This window comes from Daucus carota, chromosome 6 (genome assembly GCF_001625215.2).
Source record: "Daucus carota subsp. sativus chromosome 6, DH1 v3.0, whole genome shotgun sequence".
Lineage (NCBI taxonomy): Eukaryota > Viridiplantae > Streptophyta > Magnoliopsida > Apiales > Apiaceae > Daucus > Daucus carota.
The window spans coordinates 10,439,640-10,446,654 of record NC_030386.2 but is presented as its reverse complement, the minus strand read 5'-3'; the positions used below and the strand labels follow the sequence as shown (position 1 = coordinate 10,446,654).

Here is a 7,015-nt window from a genome sequence, read left to right as displayed (position 1 = left end):
TCTGAGTTTCTTACCTTTCGAAATCTAGGGTTCTTGATTGAAGTTTTGGGATTTTTCGATTTAAGGGACTGTTTGGCGCGTGTGTTTTTGAGCAGAATTGGTTTTTGGACTTTGGGACTTGTTTGGCAAAGCGGTTTCATTTGAACTTAAGGGTTTGGTTGATGATTATCTAGTTGAGTTTAAATTGTCTAAGTGCCATTTGGGTTAATGAACTTTTAATTCGATATCATTCAAATATTTCGAATTATTAATTAAATAATCTAGTTTAATTATTAGTTGAAATTTGCGAGACATTTGAGAATTCACATTTAATTTGAAAAATTCTCGCTTAATTCAATTTTTAATTATTAAAAATGGCCGGAGAATTCGTTGTTGCTGAGACTAACTACTGTGCCAGCCTTAACCCCGATGACTGTTCTGATAGATTCCGGACTTGGGTCAGATTCCTTTCAAGACAGAGTTTAGTCAGTACAGCAATGACTGCAGATATTCCGATTAAGCTGCAACCTCTTTTTGACTTCTACTCAAATGCTGTCAATTCTACAACCCTGGAAAACTACAAGATTATAGGGGATCTACCTAACCGGAAGAGGATTGTAATAACTGTAGATGATGTGAACCGGATCTTAGGACTTCCAAGGGACAATTTTGAGCCAGATCCCTCAGAGGATGAATTGAGACAGTTCTTTCAAGATATTCACTATCAGGGTCAGATTTTTCTCCCGAAGATGTCAAAGGGAAATCTGAAAGCTGAATGGGATGTGTTCTTTGACACCCTTGCCAAGGTGTTTGCTCCCACAAATAGGAAGAATTTTGGAAATATATCTTCAATGCTGCAGATCTTTGGATTCAGCATAGCTTACAACCGACGAATCAATTTTGGGAAGATATTGCTGAGGGAGATTATCAGGAAGATGGGGTCTGTTTCACAGAGATCAATTCAGAAGAATGACAAAGTTGAATGCTTCTACCCCAGATTCCTGATGTTGTTTATGAATGATAAGATGAATGCTGATGATAGGCACATGTACATCGATTCTCCTGTTGTTCCTATTCAGAGGACATGTGCCAAGATCCAAACTAGGCTGGTCAACAAGAAAAAGCATGATAATGTACCACTGGTAGTGACTCCATTCATGCTCGAACAATTCAGTGTTCCTTTTCAGCCTGTACAAGTTCCAGAACCTCTACAACAGCAACAATATCAACCACAACAACAACAACAAGCTCAGCAACAAGCTCAACCACAAGAACAACCGCAACAACAATCACCTCACCAATCATCATACAATTCTCCTCACCAATCTCAACAACAATCCCCTCCACAATACAACTTCTTCCCAGACCAACAAGCCTCCATTCTTCCCTCTCAATCTGAACCAACACCTTCACATACACATACACATACCTTTCCTCAACCACAATCAACCTCTCAGCCACTGCCTGCTGACTCTGCTATCAATCCAGAGCTACAGGACTTCAGGACAGATTTACAGGTAGCTCAGGTACTTTCCAATCTCACTGATACCTTTAATATTGATATTGCAGATTTTGATTGTGATATTGGATTTGATTTCCAGCCTCCCAGCATTGAACCTGAAAACACCCAGGTTCATATCCAAGCTGATGTTTCCATTTCAACAACTGATTCTTCGTCAAACACATCAACCGACACTACTCATACACCAGTTGTTAGAAAGGTAGCCCGGAAACGGAGTGGGAGTGCACTTTTACGAGATCCCGCAGCTCTGTCTCATAAGAAGCAAAGGGTGGCAGAACCGGAGACAACTGCAGCCACATCCATTTCCTCCCAAAAGGATTTGGACACTGACATGGTAAATATACAGTCTCTAGATTCATTCTCTCCACAGAATGCATTTATTGAAATTGGCCGTCCGACCGCGGTATCCTGTAAAGAGTCAAGCACACAACTAGCACTCACGCTAGTTGAACCTTTGTCTTTTAATTCTTCACTTAGAGAGAGCACAGATATTCAACAATTATCATATGAAAAACTCTCTGATCACTCTTTCTTTTTGGATCAGGCTATACTTGGCAACCTGCAAGTACATCTGCCCTCACAGGCATCTGAAGGACAATTTGTTCCTTCACAACCTATAGTTCCATCTCAGGGAACTATGGTTGTATATACAGGTACTGGTGACGGTGTGAAAACTACGAGTGAAATCAGGCAAACACCGAGCGAAACACATGCACGAGAGGATAGTGACAAATCTTTGAGTGTTCGTGAGGTGAGTGCACACACCAACACAGATCTGTTACAGGAACAAATGGCTGCTCTCAAGGCTGAGATAGAAAGGTTGAATGCTGAGAATGCAAGATTCAGAAGTGGAGAGTTGGTGACTCTACAAGAAAAGGTTGTCGATCCCTCATTCTCTTCCCTCAAACAGGAATTAGATGCTCATATCAAGGGTATTCACTCTAGGATGGACACGTTTGATAAGTCTCAGGAGCTCTGTCTGACGAAGCTTGACAACTTGGAGCGAACTATGGCTCAAGTTGTTCAACACTTAAAGATCAATCCGTCAACATCTCAGTCTACTCCAGAGGATCCCTCAACTAAGGGGGAGAAGGATAAGGATGACAAAGATAAGGATGACAGCAATACTGGTGGTGGTGGCAATGATGGTGATACTGATGGTGGTGGCAATGGTGGTGACAAGGGTGGTGATACTGAAAGGGGTGATAAGGGTGGAGTAGGAGCAAGTGAAAAGGACTCTTCTGCAGCTAGCAAGTCTAAAGGCAAAATGCCTGAAACTGAGAACATCTTCACTAATCAGGATTATGACAACATTCCTGAGGATGTTGATGATGATGATGCATTTGACTCTGCTTATTTTGAAGCTGAGGAAGAAGGTCGTTTCGAGGAAGGCTTTCTTTTCAATGAAGATCAGTCTGTAGATCCTGAGCACATGGAAAAGGTCAAGATGTTCAAAGCTCAACATGAAGCTAGCAAAGCAAAGCTTCAGGAACTACAGAAACTGGTAGATGAAAAGAGGACAACTGATGAGTTGGTCAAGCTGGAGAAACAGAAATTGTGGGATGCTAAGTGCAAGGAAAAGAGAGAGGATATCTCCAGGAAAGTTGGTGAAAGCTGGGATATTGCAAGGCAAATCCTCTCTGGACCTTAAAGGGAACCTTTCAATGATGGTAAATTCAAATCCTTCATTTATGACCTGAGAGAGGCTAACCCTAATGAAGATATGTTTATGCGTGCTCTTGCTCTCGAGTTAGAATATATAACTATTGGTGTCAAGAATCTTCTCAATGAATGGGAGATCATTATTTCTACTCAGAGAAACGGAACATTCAGGGTTTCAATTGATTTATTCAAGTTTCTATCTCTAACTGAAATCTGGGTGATTCGTAACAAGATCAGACGCAGCTCGAATCTGAATGAACTCCTACGTGACAGACTTATGGATTGTGCTATTCATAACAGTCCACAAGTTGTCAGAAAGCCTTACTGTGTCAAGTTCATTCACGAGAGAAAATTTGGAACCTTCTACCTGGACCACCAACATCTTCTTAAGTATGATGTTAGTCAGTTGGTTCTTGTATCTACTATTCTACGTACCAAGGGCTTCGCTACTAAGGCCAAAGCTGATGCTGATACTGAGATTGTGAACTACTGCACAAGGAGAAATATTCAGCAATACTTCAGGAAGATGAAGTATATCAACCAATCTCAGCCAGCAGATTTCATCGAAGACCCTGTGGATATTGAGGTTCAATATTATCTCTCATTGGCTCGTGAAAGAAAGAAGCGTGGAGAATCCACTGCAGCTGAAGAGCCAACTCAGAATGAGCCTTCTACTCCAATTATTCACTGTTCAGATGCTGAAGAAGGAGAAGTCACTCGTTCTGAGTGAATAGATTGATTAGGATATTTTGTTAGATATGTTCAAGGAACATCCTTTTGTAATCTATTATGAATATGGTTTAATGTTCAATGCAAGCCATAAACTTTTGCTATTTACATTCCATTGTTTAAATCTTTGTCTTATCTGTTAGTTGAGTTATCCTCTAGGAAATTTGCATGTTATGTTAACAAACAAATAGGGGGAGATTGAAAGGCATATGTTCAGCCTATTTGTATTTAAAGAGGTACAACTCAATTCAGATAAGAAAGCTCAGTAAATAGCAAGTCAACGGAATCCGTACGAAGAACGTCAAATGATTTATGGGAATTATATGTCAGATAAATTCCAGGATGCTGCTGCACACCACTGAAAGAAGTTCATTAATATGTTCAAGCCTCAGTGCACAAATAATCTTTTGTGGCACGTCCAGGAGTTCAGAAGATATAAAGTTTCTATACTTTATTTTATCAGAAGATTCCAGTTAATGAAGAAGTACTTACAAGACGAAGACTCGACGAACAAATCAATCTCTTAATGTTTATTTGACAAAGAATATTTGATTTAACTAGATACAGATGAACCAGACAGTACATCTGTGTATCAGTTATTCAAATTGAATATTTGAAGTCAAGCAGAGTTGGTGATTCGTTCGTTCGACTGATCAAGACGGAGTTATTAATGTTTAAAGAAGACGAGAAGCAAGTCTTCTGAAGAAGGGGTGATTTAATATTTAATAGATTATTATTTCACTTCTCAAATAATTAAATTAATTATGTAATTTATTTGTTAAATTAATTCACTCTCGAATTAATTTAATTTATGAATTTATATGATTAAATTAATTAAGTGGATAATTTTCTATTTTAATATAATCTACTATTACATTTCAATCACCTACACTTTGGCATCAAGACAATCTGTTTTGTCTTGTTAAAATTCGGCAAGACAATCTCAATAGAATTGTCTTACCGAAATGTTCCTGGATCAACTGCCAAGACAATACAAGTTGTCTTACCGAAGCTAAGCTTACAAGACAATTCTCAATTGTCTGACCTATTGGTTCTCAGCAAGACAATCTTTGATTGTCTGCCCGAGAATGCTCTGCCAAGACAATAAGATTGTCTGACCGACTGGTTGCTTACAAGACAATCTTAAATTGTCTGGCCGAATGCATTCTGTCAAGACAATCCTTGATTGTCTGACCGAATGAAGTTCAGCAAGACAATTCTCAATTGTCTGACCGAATGGAGATTGTCTGACCGAGTGTTAAATTGTCTTGCTAGCCTTAAAATTGTCTTTCTGCTGTGTCTTGTGCTTGCAAGGCAATCTGAAATTGTCTTGCCCTTGCTACTTTGTCTTTGCTACTTTCAATTGTCTTGTCTTTCAATTGTCTTACAAGTACAAATGCTTTGCCTATAAATATGGCATTGCATCCTTCATTTTCAAGTGTTCATTCACTTTGTAATCAAAGCATTTGTAAAGCTTTCAAGTTGTTCGTAACTTGCTTGATCGTTATATCCACAGTTTTCTGTGCTTTGATAACCCGGTTGTTTTAATCACTAAATCTAGAATATACCCTGTCGAATTTATTCTACGAACTTTAGTGGACATTAAAACTGAACCATTTTAATTATATAACGACTTCAAACTTTGTTATATTAATTGATTAAAATCTGATTAACAAATCATATTCAATCAGATTCACTTCCGCGACGATTTGGTACTGATTGTATTCAACCCCCCCCCCCTTCTACAATCATATCTGGACCTAACACGGCTATTATCTCTTGTTTTCTGATCCTTTGTTCTAGTTTTCTTGATATATGCACACTCGAAGTTCAGGTACTGAAAATTTGATTCCACTTGATCCTGAAATTGAAGCTACAGCAAGAAAGCAATCCGGTGAACAAAGGAGAAACAAAAACAAGGAAATTATGGGCGAAGAAGTACCAGCGAAATCTTTGAGGGAGTATGGTATGCCAGACACTACAGGCGTCATGTCCTCTATTCTCAGACCAGCTGTCACTGCTACTCACTTTGAGCTCAAGCCTCAGTTTATTCAATTCATCTCTAATGATTCTTTTGCGGGCTTGGCTTCTGAAAATCCAGTTGATCATCTCGAGAGTTTTCTTGAAAAGTGTGATACAATAAAGATGACCAATGTCTCTGATGATGCTATCAAGCTGCGTTTGTTTCCATTTTCTCTTCGGGATGCAGCTAAGGATTGGTTGAAAGATGAAGGGCCAAACAAATTTACTACTTGGGATGCTTTAGCAAAGGCCTTTCTACTTAAATTCTTTAGCCAAAAGAAGACTGCCAAGCTAAGGAATGACATATCTAATTTTCGTCAAGAAGACGATGAATCTCTTCATGATGCTTGGAAAAGATTCAAACGTCTCCAAAGACAATGTCCTCACCATGGAATTCCTGATTGGTTGCTGATCCAAACATTCTATAATGGGTTGACACAAGAGTTTCGAATCTTTATCGATGCTGCATCTGGCGGATCGGTTATGGCAAAAAGTACCAAGGAAGCAAGAACTCTTTTGGATGAGATGGCATCTAATGATAACTATCCGTACAGTGATCGAAATCAATCTAAGAAGGGTGGTAAATATGAGGTTGATTCTATAACCATGCTCAATACTACTATGCAAGCAGTTGTTAAGAAGATTGAGCAATTAGATGCCAAAATAGCACCTACCGTTGCTTCTTGTGAAATATGTGGGGTACAAGGGCACAATCAACATGCTTGTCAAAACAATTTACCTGATGCAGCTATGGAGCAAGCAAATGCCCTTTACAATCAAAATCAAAGGCAACAATATAATCCTTATTCCAACACGTACAACCCAGGTTGGAGGGACCATCCAAATTTCTCTTACAAGAACAATCAGGCGAACCCTCAACAAAATAACTTTTCTCATCCACCAGGTTTTCAGCAGGGATCATCTCAGAATGCAACAGCTCAACCACCGAAATCTAATTTGGAATCTCTCTTAGAGGGATTTATGGTTTCGCAGACACAGATAAATCGGGATATGCAAGCTCAAAACAGAATGCTAGAAACTTCAGTGGCTCAAATGGCTCTACAATTGAATCAACTTACAAAGTCTCAAGGCCAACTTCCT

General features: G+C 39.0%; 1 non-coding gene across 1 annotated transcript; it reads right to left on the bottom strand.

Annotated features, from left to right (window-relative positions):
* Positions 1 to 6,202: 6,202 nt before the first annotated feature.
* Positions 6,203 to 6,309, bottom strand: LOC135147426 (small nucleolar RNA R71). The gene has a single exon (XR_010285003.1). It is a non-coding gene; the product is annotated as a small nucleolar RNA R71 (small nucleolar RNA).
* Positions 6,310 to 7,015: the final 706 nt, after the last annotated feature.